Source organism: Homarus americanus, unplaced genomic scaffold (assembly GCF_018991925.1).
Source record: "Homarus americanus isolate GMGI-L3 unplaced genomic scaffold, GMGI_Hamer_2.0 scaffold11022, whole genome shotgun sequence".
Lineage (NCBI taxonomy): Eukaryota > Metazoa > Arthropoda > Malacostraca > Decapoda > Nephropidae > Homarus > Homarus americanus.
This window is the reverse complement of record NW_024737068.1, coordinates 13,857,529-13,872,128: the sequence shown is the minus strand read 5'-3', so window position 1 is coordinate 13,872,128 and position 14,600 is coordinate 13,857,529. Positions and strand designations below refer to the sequence as shown.

Here is a 14,600-nt window from a genome sequence, read left to right as displayed (position 1 = left end):
TAGTAGTGTAGAGTATCACCCCCAAACGTTACGTGTATGATAAAGCCGCTAGGAGGATTAGCTTCCTCCTCCCTGTCTCTCTCCTCCCCTTTCGCTCTTCTCTTTCCCTTTTCCTTTAAAGTCTTTTTCAGTTTCCCTTTTTCATCCATTTGTCTCTCCTCTCGTCTTCGTCTTCTGGCTCGACCCTCTATAGTTTCCTTGTTACATTTCCATTTGCCAGCCTTTCTTGCACCGCTATTGTCTGGGCAGCCGAGATGGTGACAGCTGAGGCACTTTGCCTGAAATAGAAATTAAATAGTACCTATTACTGCCTTTATGCGCGCACACACACACACCGGCTGCAACTCTATTAATAAACCGTTTATTATTATTATTATTACACACACACACACACACACACACAAACACGGGCATTGTATTTATAAACTTATATTATTAAACATTAGAATGAAAAAACTGTCTTACCTCTAATACAGGTGTTGTGAGACCTTCCATCACACATATGCCAGATATGCATTACTAAACCACTTTGACTGAAATAGGCACAGATTTATGAATATACGCCTTCATCTCGCTCTGTTTCATTATGACCTACATTCTGATTAAAAACATAAATTGGATGTACCTACTTGGCTTATACTGTACTGTATCCAGAAGCAGACGCTGGAGGAAGCGCTTGAATAAGTAATCCCGCCCACACACAGGTTAGAGACGGGAGGAGCGGAATGTCTACGCCAGAACTCACGCGATCCTGGTCACACCCCTCACTGCTTGGAGTCACGCACCGGAAGTCAGACAGGGAACACACGAGAAAGGGCGCCACGCGCCCTTCCCACAAATGGGTTGCAGAAGTAGTACCGTCAGTAGCCACCCGCCCGCGACACATTCGGAGTGCCCTTCGTACACACAGACACACACGCAGATGAAGCACCGTCAGTAGCCTGAACCACGTTCATCAATCATTATGACTTCGCACACTTACCGTACATACACATGCTATAAAAGTAGTTTTAGCAGCACCACCAGTAACACACGCGAGCACCCCACTATCACTCGCAGGGGAGAGGCGTGGGTAATATTGAGGTCCAGGGGAGGTGCATGGGTGATAGTGGAGGTCCAAGAGAGGGGCGTGAGAGTCGCAGGTGATCCAAAGGAGGAGTGTGAGTGACATGGAGGACTAAGGGATGAGTGTGGGTGACATAAGAGGTCCAGGAGATGAGTGTGGGTGACCAGGAGGTTCGGGAGAGGGCCGAGAGTCAGAGAAAGGCGGGGGGGGCTGGGAAGGTTCAGACAACGTGGGTAAGGCGGGCCCCATGACATACAACACAACTCGCTGGAGAGCTGGACCTGACAACCACGTCAACACAACCACTTCCTTGTGCACTGCTACCCTCTCTCTCTCTCTCCCCAGAGTGGTAAATAACAGAGTAAAACACACACCCCACCACTACACCTGTTATTGTCTCTCCCCCCTCCTAGTGATACAACCAGATATTCTTCCCAGAATTTCCTTGATTTGTTACGTAAGAGCTTTGACCTCTTTACACACACACATAGAGTGACTCCATTCCCATGCAGGTTAGAGCATTACACTTGCTGATTTGTAATAGAATGAACCGAATTTTTTGGTATCCGCACGTTTACAGCTGCGTTCAAAATTCCCTTAACACTTGGTATTATCAGGCATCTACTTGCTTACTCTAGGGTCGTATGTGATTGGCATGTAACGATGCTCTTCATTATGAATTACATCAGGAAATTCTGTAATAAAAGAAAGTTTTGAGTAAATGATTCATATAATTTCAATTCGTCATACCAACATGGCCCTCAAGTAGATATTGCCAAATATTGTTAAGGAATTTTGTTCACAACTGTACACGATCCTCACACTAACACTGTACTCACGAATTAATTAATGGTAAATATTGTCTCCTGAACAAGCCAAATATACTTGATTAGAAGCCATAAAGGTTTAAGGGGAATAAATAATGAACATTTTTCCCAGAAGCGAAAAAAAAAAATGACACACTAAAGGGAAACCCGTATGATACTGCGCATAAATATTCATGAATATCCTTATGTCACGAAACCTGCCTGGGTATAAGATTCTCAGAGGATCTTAAGGTGAATATTACTCATATGTTAAGCTAAATCACATAAGTAGCGGATGGAAATAACATCAATAGTTCACTTTAGCGCCAGCACACAGTGTAGTGAATTTTTCCCCCAAATTAGTCCTTATTGGTGCTAATGTTAAGGTTGAATTTCAAGAGTAATTTTATGTTAACTCTCTCTCTCTCTCTCTCTCTCTCTCTCTCTCCACCTGCAGTAATGGCTTCCCCTGGTAATCTTCATGGTTAATTATCCAGGTAGTAATCTTGTTTGTTTTGCTTCTTTTCTTCACTTTTATGCTTGCCACTAGTTTCCTGGATAACAATCTTAACCTAATAAAAAGCGGATCACCTGAAGATTAGCCCTCCCCTTCCCACTTATTTCACCTGATGATTAAACACCCTAAAGCTACCTGGAGGCGTTAGATTAATTAGCGTTTATAACCTGTAGTTTTAGTTTCCCGTTCACCTTTAAAAATTTCTTCCAGGCGAAAACGTAAACAAAAATAATAATTTTATCACTACGTCCAATATACATTTTACATAATAAACAATAAACAATGTAAATAAAACCCTCTTTGTCCTGGTTCATAAGCAACATGCCCGGGGTCAAACTGAAAATTAATTGGCATAGAGAAAAAAGACCTGTAACCCCCTATGTTTTTTTTTTCAAGAGATGACACTGGAAATACATTATTGTTTAGTATTAGCTAAAGTGTTTGAGTGTATTAGCTGAAGTGGTTGTGTGTATTGTAAACATTATGAGTTCTATTTACTGAACCAGGCTGTCCTCTCCCAGTACTGACAACACCTGCAGGCAAGAGGATGTGTTAGTGATGGTGGTCGTCCTGGAGGGAAACGAACGAGTGTGTGCGTGTGTGTAATAATAATAATAATCGGTTTATTAATAGAGTTGCAGCCGGTGGCTGAAAATATAGACTTACATTTGATTTAGACATAATGATATAATATGCATTGAATATATTTACAGGGCTGTAAAGTACATAAATCAGGAGTTGTTTATTATTTTAACAATAGATGGGATGGTGCTGTTCTTATATCTATCGGTGCGGGCTCTTATGGGCTGAATTTTGTTGTAGTGGCGGACTGCGCGAGGTGAGTGGGGGGCTGCCGGTGGCAGGAGGTGGCGATGACAAGGGTGGTGCATTAGTTGGCTGCCAAACCTTTCCAGTGCTTGGTGGTGGAGGTCACTGAGGGATGGCATTTCCAGGGTGGAGAGAGCGTTGGTGTAGCCTGAGTATTCTGCGCCGTGTGTGTGTGTGTGTTTTGCAGAACATCATGACTCAAGGGTAAACAATATCACATGTCAACAATACTACACGTCAACAATAGTCAGCAATACCACACGTCAACAATCGTCAACAATACCACACGCCAACAATACCACAAGCCAACAATACCACACGCCAACAAGAGTCAACAATACCACACTTCAACAACAGACAATGAAGGTCCAGATCAGGAAGACACATCAGTAAATAACAAGAGGATCAATAGAGGTCCTTCACATGCGATACAGTCTCCGCAGTCTCCCATCCTCCAGGTGCAAAGAATTCCATAAGAGATTCGTGCTGTTATGTCACACAATGTCGTCTTCTCTAGTCCTCACCTCAGACCAGTGACGATAAACTTACACTAACACAGGTTGGTATAGACTTAGCAACAGCGTGTGTGGCTGAGTAACTTAAAGCAGAAGGTTAACATACGTCGTATATCAAGTCGATATTCTTTGCTACATCTTAAAAAATTTCCCCTTCAGGCTGAGGAATATGACGGAGGCAATAAAGACTCAGCTGCGGTATATTACTGGGTGTATAAATGGGTCTCCAGTACCTAATTGTGTTAAATTTATACGTCGAAGATTTTAAAGTCGGATATGTTTTGGGATAAATCATTGGTCTTATTATATGTGTTGTGGTGGTTTATTTTGTTGACGTGTGTGTGGCTGGTCGTAGCCGTGTTGTCTAGACACACACCGTGAAGTCAAACAGTTTGCTTCTCTCTAATAATGGTAATTGCGCCTCGACGTTCACGATTTCTGTCTTTAAGAAATTCAAGTTTTTATATTGTGTTCATATAGTAAGGTGCATATGCACGTAATTGCCTGTTTAAAAATACTATAATACGTATACACCTATATGTGTATTCGCACCCAAGTACATCAATGCTAGCATGTACAAGTACTGTACATCAATGCATGTATATGTAATAAAATGTACATAAAGTGTAAATACACACAGGTATATAAACTACACAGTAAATAAATACACATACCTGTTGACAACGGTCGGTCAAGAGTGATTTGCAAGCAGGACCACGGAAGACACTAACGCACGCACACAACCTCCCGGAACATGTCAGAGAAGTACACAAACTACCACAGTAAAGTACATGGGGTTGATGAACTCTGGTGGTGCCACACTAAGCCTCCTACTGGACGCGCCAACCCTCGGGAGCACAAAATTATCAGAGTTAAGAGGCCATTTCAGGGGTTCAACTGTGATGCGATTATTTATGGAGCTGTGTGTGTGGGATTGAAAGTGACTAGTGTTATGCTTCACGTAAATCTTTAGGCTAACCTGTAAAAATGCACAAATATTCAACTGTATTGGAAGAATATATAGCTTAAAGATTTACATATGGTTTGACATTCCCCCAAAATAGCATCACCAGGTATGGCCCTTTCAATATTGTACAAGTAGGATCTATAAGCAACAAAATCGACGACCAATGCTGTACAGGTGGACCAAGTGGAGACAGGAGGGATAGAATTATCGCAAAACAGGGGATGGCAGTGTTAAAGAAATGATGTTATACGAAAAGAACTAAGTGGGGTATGCTATAACGAACGGTTTTACCTATAAAATTGAGATTGCTATAACGAACGCAACTCCTACAACGAACGCGGATGAATACCGGACTACTTCGCCTGGCGCATGAATATTGTTGTACCGCGACCCACAACAAGAGCGTCAGGCGCCATCTTTGTCTCATTGTGTAGCCAGTGCACCACTGTTATTGTTGAAATTTCGTCTTTTGATGTGGAAATTCGCGTTATTTGTATAACTATTTTGTTATACAAGTATACAATTGTAACAATGAGTCGTCCAAAGCGAGTGAGAAAGCTAATAACCCTTGAAACTAAGAAAGAAATTATAAAGAAACGTGAGAATGGAAGAAGCATTGCGAAACTTAGTGATGTATGGGATGGCTAAATCGACTATATGTACGATTTTGAAGAATAAAGAGGAGTTAAAAACTGTGCAAGTGGCTAAGGGAATCTTTAGACTTAGCAAAGCAAAGTGTAATGTGATTGAAGAGATGGAAAATTTACTCTTAGTGTGGATAAAGGAGAAAGAAATGGCAGGTGGTAACATTAGTGAAGCTATAATTTGTGAGAAGGCTAAACAATTGTTTGAGGACCTTAAAGCCAAGACTCCCAGTGGAAGTGATAGTGATGTGCCAGTGTTTAGGGGTACCTGCATGCTGAATAACACTAAGGTAAGATAAAGTACCGTATTTTTTACATTTTCCACAGAATTTTTTGAGTGTTAAGCGGTTGTATTTGGGGGCCTGGAACGGATTAATCCTATAACGAACGAGGTTCTGGAACCAATTACGTTCGTTATAGCATACCCCACTGGCTATTGGTACGCTTGTCTTGGTAAACATTTGCTGGTTCCGTGTTCTCTGAGAATGGTTGCCAATATTAAGTGCACCTCTATAGACATAATGAAAGTTTCCGTGTGTATAATATATACTATAAGACCTACAATAGCAACCAATATATGGACGTGTGTAAACAAACCTGGTAATTCCAGAGGGGCTCGTCGCCGTGCCTCACACACCGTCTTAAATCGATAAATGTGATTTAGGTATGAGACACCACCAGTACTGTGTCCAGCCCAGAAATTAATTAATACACATGAGCCAGCGGACCAATAGGGAGGAGCGAGGGAAGGTTTCTGTGTACCATCTCATGAGCAAGAACAACAACACTGATATTCCACATAGAGATCGTAATCCTATTTGGATCACCTGAAGATTAGCCCTCCAAGCTTATTTCACCTGATGATTAAACACCTTAACATTATCTGGGATGAGAATAGGTTATGTTAGGTTAGGTCAGGTCATCATAAGGTTAGGTTAGCATTAGGGTGATTAATTCTATGGAGAAATAACCAGGGGTAAATGTTCAGGTGAGCCTAATATTCTTTGCCTTGTGTATATAATTGGTCCGAATTGATTACATAATCCCTATGATATCTTACTTGCTGTCGAATTTGTATTATTATTATTATTATTATTATTATTATTATTATATATATATATATATATATATATATATATATATATATATATATATATATATATATATATATATCATTGTTGTAACCACGTCTTAGTTATGTGACTACGTACATTCATTGGTGCTTTATTTGTTTGTTGTATTTAGTAGTAGTATAGTAGTGGGCGGTGGTGATGGTATTATTATTATTGGTAGTAATAATAGTGGTGGTGGTAGTGTTAATAGTGGGTGGTGGTGATGGTAGTATTAATAGTAGTAGAATAGTGGTAGTAGTGGGTAGTACAGTATCTGTAAAGGTAGTGGTTTAAAACAGTAGTACAGGTAGTAGTAAAGAATAATGGTGGTGGTAGTAGTATTGATAGTAGCAGCAGTAGTAGTAGTAGTTTTATTCACTGGTGAGACTATGAGTTTTCAATGTGTCATCACCATCAAGTATAGTTACCAGCACAGTATCACCTGCCTCTGTTGTCACCAGTGAGTCACCATTAACAGCAGCCCCACCGAACCGTCGCTCACCAGTCATTATCACTATTAAGGTCACGGTGACGCGCGTTCACAGGGTATATCCATCCTTACCGACCCATACACTATACTGCCAGCGGTATATACTGTTGTCAGGGGTATACACTACTGTCAAGGGTATACGCTACTGTCAGGGGTATACACTGTTGTCAGGGGTATACACTATTGTCAAGGGTATACGCTACTGTCAGGGGTATACACTACTGTCAGGCATACACACTACTGTCAAGGGTATACGCTACTGTCAAGAGTATACACTACTGTCAAGAGTATATACACTACTGTTATGGGTATACATTACTGTTAAGGGTGTACACTACTGCCACGGGTATGTACTATACTGTCAAGGGTATACATTGCAATCAAGGATATACACAACTACCAGTGACATACACCATAGGTTAGGGTATACCTCTCAATACAGACATACATAAACATTAAGGTTATGCATCACCATAATAAAATACCATAACCATACACAGCCATACCATGATATACACTATACAACCCATAACCCCCACCTCTATACATACACCTCAGCTACCACAAAACATACACCACAACTATCTCAAAACATCACAACCCTCCTTAATCATACAAATCCCACCACTAACATACACATAACAACTCTTCCCAACATACAGTATACACCGCCTCATAACACACATCACACATATTTTTAGACATACACGTGATATAAATTAGCTGGAAGACTAAAGCCGTATGAAAAACAAACCATGATTATTAATTTCGTTTAGTGAGTTAAAAGTTCGTATTTTTTTTTACTGACTTGACTGAGAGAGTTTTTCGTACTTGAGGGATGTTGTGTTTTTGTATGGGTGGGTCGAGTCAGTCTAAGGCCGAGTCTTGGTTAATGTTTTCGTGTTTATTGTCCGGTTATGTGTTTCTCTTCCTTGTTCTGTGTCTATTATTTATTGTCGTGATTTATTTGCCATTGATTATATTCGCCAGATTAAATTGTTGTCACACGGCAACATTCGCCAGAGATATTCACCTGGTTAAGTTGTTAACATAAAGGAAGTAGGCAGCTGTCAAACAGGGAGGTACTTCCGCTTGGGAAGATATTGGAAGCATAATGGGTTGCTTAATGGTAGACCCTGCTGTCATATGGCATAACAAAAGTTGTGACCAAATCCCAGGTTGCTGATCTGACTTTCTGCCTCATTTACACACAGTTGCAGGATCTCAATTGTTTCTCTTACCACTAACAACACAACATATAAATATTGTTTCTCACTCTTGATCTTGTTTATAATTTTTTAAATTCTTTATTACTGTACTATTATTATTGCAGTGTTATTATTATTATTATTATTATTATCATTATTATTATTATTATTATTATTATTAGTATTAGTATTATTATTAGTATTATTATTAGTATTATTACATTTTCGCCCCCCAGGCCCCGATGTGGGTCAGTAACCTTTGCCCGGGTGGGCTAATCTCCGTTAATAAAAAATCGCCACTTTAGATTGATAGCATTTAATTTTTCGCCAGTTAAAATAGTCGACGTAAAATTATTATACTAAATTGTCGACTTAATATGTTCACCTGCTTAAATTATCAGTTTAAGATTACACATTCAACAGTTTTATTCACCACTTTAAATTATTACCATCTTTCTTCTCCATTATCAGTCCTGCGTCTCATCATCTTCACCATCGTGACTATTAGTATCACCATCAATTTCTTCATAAGATCACCATAGAAATCACTGTCGCTACCGATTATCATCAGTATTACACAACCTCACCATCACCAGTTATTATCACTGTCACCAGTCATCTTCACTGTCTTCATCTGTCACTGTAACCACAATTATCCGTTGTTATATTCATTTTCTTGAGTAACAATTTTACTGCCTTCAGATTTCGTTTAAAAAAACAAAACAGTCACAATACATCGTTATAAAAGCTTCTCGTCGTCACCAGAAAAGTCATGGGATTCAGTTAACATGTCATTTATTTCATTGCCACCCACAGCTTTGCTCCCCACTGTAATATCACAAAAATAAATAATAAATATGAGAAAAATTTACACAAGATATTTATTTCTTAACAAACTGTGTCAAATGTTTACCGTGTTAACAGGACGGCCTGACATTTAGCAGGTATATCATCAGTAGGTTGAGCAAGCCGTCAGCAGCAAGGGGTTCCAGTCGTAAGTTTTGGGCGCGATATTATTCGGGTGAACCGCCAGGACACACACAGCTGGAGCGAGCGAGAGAGAGAGAGAGAGAGGTAGGCTACCGGGTATGAACTGAGCTCATTCACAACTGCGGACAGTCAGGCATGGACAAGAGGGGGACAGCTGCTGCCTGTGTGTAGTTCGCGCGCGCGGACCGACGGTGCCTTGTTGGGGCCTTCAGTTCCTCCCGACAAAAGACAACAATAACTTGATTTCAGGTGCATCTTAAAGAGAAAAACGATACTACGAGACCTTATCTGGTAAATACGCAGCTGTCCAATCTCTGGGGAATTAGATCGAAAAATAACTGAAAAAAATAGACACAACTGCAATCTAGAGGGATTGCCATTAGCACATCCGGACCCATGGTGTTATTGAGGGCTGCTGCTGGGCGGGTCATGTATATACTAATCGCCCATGTCCGATTCTGTGTGATTGGTGTCCAGGTTCCCGTATACCGTAATGGGTTGTTATTGCGTCAGGCCATGTGACCGGGGAGACAAAGCCGTGAAATGACTGTGAGCCCAGAACTGGAAGGCGGGAGTAACGTTGAGATAATTAGCCCCCTAATCGTGTTCGTGTTACGTTTAATCCGCAATGTAGGTCACGGGAGGTCTTGGCTGCGTGGGGGGAGCGTGTCAGGTAGAGACAGAGACAAAGAGAGGGTGAGTTAAGGAGGGCTAGAGAAACCAGACAAAGAAGAATGAGTGACAGGAAGGGTAATTGAGTGAGTGAGTGAATGACAGGAAGGGAGATTGAGTGAGTAAGTAACCAGAAGAAAGACTAGTGAAGGAAAGCTAAATAGTCATTGACAGAGAATAAGAGAAAGAACGTGGAGGACATGGTAGATGGTGAATGAATAGGGAGAAATCCAGACAGTGTGTATGTGAGAGATAGAGAGAAATTTAAAGTAAGGATGAGAACTTAATTTGTGACTGTATGAAGACAATACAGGGTCAAATATCTCTCTCTGATTTTACTTGAACAAAAAGTCCTTCAACCAAACCTCCATCACCTATACCTTCTCCCTCCCTCTACCACACCCCCATCACTTATTCCTCCCCCCCCTCTACCACACCCCCATCACCTATACCCCCCTCCCTCTGCCACACCTCCACCACCTGCGTTTCCTCCTCCCCTTCCGCCACTTATCAAACAAGAGTTAATATCACTCCCCCTCCACTGGTAGACTTTTTCTTCCAATCTTGCCCTTTCTATTTTATCCTTACTCCCCCTCTCCCTCCTCATCCCTCCCCTCTCCTAAACCTTCCTTTCCATTTTTCTCCCTCCTTTCCTTCCCTCCCTACCGTCCCCCATCCCTATCCGCCCTCCCATTCCTCCCTCAACACACCCATCCGGTATCTAAATTGCACCCGTTTTTTCCTTTGTTGTATTTATCCCTCTACCTCCTCTTGCCAGTTATGTATACACTATATAGGTCAAGGAAAGCTAGCATTTAAAAATCTAAGAGACCAGATTATAAGGGACATAAATTTCAATTAGGAAAAAAGGGTGCTGAAATGCTAGTATACATGTATATGGTCAGTACTGTTGTATGAGCCAGAGGAGTGAACACGTTCAGCAGGTGAGAGGGCTTTGAAATGTGTTACAATAGCTTTATAGGGGAATGCTAAAAACAAGTTACGCTGACAGGAAAACAAATGGAGTGCTAAGATTGGCAAAAAACATCAAGAGAAATACTTTAAATTAAAAGAAAAAATAACGAAAATGAGATACTTTGATCATATTATTAGGTATAAGACGATAATAGGAGAAATATTACTGGGCAAAACCGAAGTTAGGAGTGCCAGGGGGAAGGCAGAGACGAGTGGAGGAATTAAATTAAAAGTTGAGTCCCCAGTGCAGGGGCGGATCCAGGAATATCAAAGGGGGCAAGGTGTTGTGGGTGAGAGAAAAATTTTTTTTTGTAGGGAAAGGAGAAATGAAGGAAGATTAGAGGTGGGGGAAGGAAGTTATAGTTCGGAAATTGAAGAAATTCAGGAGGAGGTAAGAAAGGGAGGGCTGACCGCCTAGCTAAGCTAATAGCGTGTTAGGGTTGTGTCATGGGTTAGTTATTGTCTGCCGGTACAGGCACTAGACAGCCTACCCTGTCCCTTTATGGGTGATTTAAGGGCCTTATTTCATATTCCGCCGACCCTACTGGCGGATGCTGGTCTAGGGAGGTTGTCTATTGCCTGGCCGTGTAGATCGGGGGTGGTAATGGACCTTTTGAGATTTCGTGGCTTTTTGGGAACCATGTATGGTTGTTGTCGTTATCTGTTGGGAGTCTTTGAAGGAGTTCTTGCTCTGATTGTCCTATCTTTTGCCATATTCTGCTGGCCAGGGTGTGCAGCTGCTGGTTGATGGGTTTTATTCTCAGGTCTCTATGTATCTCGGCTGTGGTTCTGGTGAAGGGGTATCTTTCACCTGTGACGAATCTTAGGGCTTCATTTTGGACCACCTGTAATTTTGATATTTGAGTGGTGCTCATAGTATGAAGAGGTATTGCTGGGTAAGTTAATATCGGTGTGATAAATGATGTCACCAGGCGGAGTTTAATTTTCTGGCGAGCACAGCGAGCACACCCAGCTTGGGGGAGGAGGTGCTTAAGTCTTCCTGAAAAAAATCTGAGGTCAATAGTAATTACTTTTTACTATACAAAAACGTCTAAATATATTATTGCATCAAAGAAAAAGTATTGGGATTTATTATGAAAAGGGAGATCCGAACCACCAAGAGCCCCCAACCCTACCCCCCGGATCCGCCCCTGCCCAGAGACATGCAAAATCTGAGAGGATTGGTTAAAAACAGCAGGTGTTACAATGTCAGTTTTGTAAAACAAACAAACAAACTTTTGACTTGGGCAAGTCCGTTATTAATTGATTTACGTCAAAAAATTACTTTCCTCAAATCGGAACTTAAGGAAAGAAAAGATTTCGGTAACTTATTCTTGTAAACAAAGAAACAAACTTCTTTTTCCAACTTTTATATGACTTATTTGGAATGTTTATTTATTTAAGCCAAAAAATTATAAAATGCCAAGATTTGGGTAATTAGTATCTCTCAGGTGCATATGCTACATCGACTTGGCACAGAAGAAAATTCAATTACTACAATATATGATAAATAATTAAATATAGAAGATTATAATTTTCATATTTTCACTAATCTAATAAGACTTGATTATTTAAAAATACAATAATAAATATTTTAGATTTTTATTTGAGTGTATTTGTTTACGTTCGGTCAGCTGAGAGGTGAACACACGTGCCCTGACAACTACAAGGCACTGTATTTAAGGACATTTAAGGTACTTCCCTTGACTGACAGTTATAATGAAAGATTTCCCATGCAAATACATAGATTAATTGTCAGTATAGAATAATAAAGTGAACACAGCAATATATCTCAATTAGATTCCGTCCATAGTTGATGATTAAAGGAATAGTTTACCTGGTAGCAAATCCCGGACTAGGAATTCTAACCAAACTAATATCACAGGTGTTCTATACTGAATATTATAATGGTTATGATCAAGTTTAAGCTCGGATGTATTGAAATGTGGCTTTATTGGTAAGGTAATTTCTGAGGGTAAATGTTACTTTTAGTCCTATAATCTTCTAGCAACTCAAAAATATACTTTTCCTATGTGTTTTGATGTGTTTTGAGTTACGTTGACTCCCGGGGGTTATGGGTGGGATAAACTAAAAAACGAGTAATTTGCACCAGTTTTTAAGATCAAATTCATTCAAAACACATAGGAAAAACATATTTTTCGTCACTAAAGTATGCATCCTAACCTAACCTATGCATTTGCGACGGAAATATCATAGAATAAAATTGTCTTATAATTTTCTGTTGATTTCACATATATTGCTAGATTTATCATAAAGAATTATAGGACTAAAGTTAACAAATACCTTCCTGAGAAGAGAGCTACTACCAGACGTAGTTGCTCGATTTCGTTCATTTTTCCACATGTACTTATCGTTAAAGTATATTATGACAAAATTCGGGCAAAATTATCATTTCGGTCATCCCTGTATTTAGATATCCAAACTATGACCTAACCTAACCTAACCTAACTACCCTGACCTAGCCACAGAACCCAGGGACTGTATTTAACTGGTGGAGGCTCCCCCCTCTGATTCCCTGGATGACCAAATCGATAATAATACCAAGATTCATTTCAGGTCGAACATGGAATTTCATACTTACCCTTTTCGAGTGTTTTAACTGACAAGACCTCCCCAATTACCAAAAAATATTAGTTGTTTGAAGTGGGCAGGGCTTCGAAGTTGAGGGAAAATGTGGGGTAAAATACTAAAAACGCATTAGACAATCTTTTGAAATCCTTACCTAACCTTACTATCATCCAAAGAATCTCTGTGGAAAAAATTGACAAAATTGAACAAATGGTAATATTGCTGTTCTCAAGGTATTATTTCACTTGTTGCCACTAAACGAATCTTGAGAATTTTATAGTTGGTCAGTAATTTTGACAATTCAAAGAGACTTTTCTTCAATGACATTTCTGGCTCAAATTACGTTTAAGCTAGATATTTAACATTTTATTATGTATGTTCGTACGTGGCGGTACACAATGTGAAGTTCCTCAGTTAGGTTAAGTTAGATTCAAAACTGTTTTTCCGATGGTTTACAATATGTTTTGACACTTTACCTTGATTTTTATAGCAAATTTCTTGATTCTGAGATAGGAAGGGGGGCTTATCTCAGAAACTATTGATTTGCACCAGAAAGGAAGGTCAAATTCGTTCCTAGCTCAACAAAAACCACCGGAAAAACATAGTTTTAACTTCGATCGTATAGTGGTAACAAGTGAAATTTTTCTGCTCTCAGACATTACCATTAGTAATATTTGATATTCATGATTCTACCTTGATCATTGGTAAATTTTTCCTTCCAATCCATAATCGCTTTGATAATTAAAAGCACGTCTTTCCGATAGCTTAGAGAATTCTAAGACACTTTTCTTCTATGACGTTTCCCTCGTAAATGACCTAAAAATTTACTAACATGGGGGTTACGCCCGCCTATACCCCCTGGGATATATTATTTGCCAGTAAAAAATTTCGTAATTGTTGGAATTTAACCATTTCAAAGTTTAGAAAAAATCGTTTTCATTTCCAGGAACAAATAAAACCAAATTTAGTTCAGATGGCCATCAGCAGCAAGCCATAATATATCCTTAGTCTCTGGCAAATTTAAATGGATGCAGCTGAACTATATCTAATGTTACCAGAATTGAACCAAAGTTAGGTTTCATACTCAATTATCCCAAGAATCAACAATTGGTAAATGTATGATGTATAGTTTATTAAATCATTACAGTATGAAAGTTCAGTAACACTGGGTAGTGCATGTTTGACAATCATTCAAGTTAATATAATATATATATTTTTGTT

At 39.7% G+C, this 14,600-nt stretch overlaps 2 protein-coding genes across 2 annotated transcripts in view; one reads left to right on the top strand and one right to left on the bottom strand.

Moving 5' to 3' along the window:
• LOC121872981 overlaps positions 1 to 9,248 on the bottom strand; it is a 56,295-nt gene extending 47,047 nt beyond the window's left edge. The window contains exon 1 of the mRNA XM_042376164.1: positions 9,067 to 9,248. The gene's annotated coding sequence lies outside the window, so the exon portion shown is untranslated. The remainder of the gene's footprint in view (positions 1 to 9,066) is intronic.
• Positions 9,249 to 12,436: 3,188 nt separating this feature from the next.
• The window catches only part of LOC121872980 (pseudouridine-5'-phosphate glycosidase-like), a 23,486-nt gene continuing 21,322 nt past the window's right edge, over positions 12,437 to 14,600 (top strand). The window contains exon 1 of the mRNA XM_042376163.1: positions 12,437 to 12,484. The gene's annotated coding sequence lies outside the window, so the exon portion shown is untranslated. The remainder of the gene's footprint in view (positions 12,485 to 14,600) is intronic.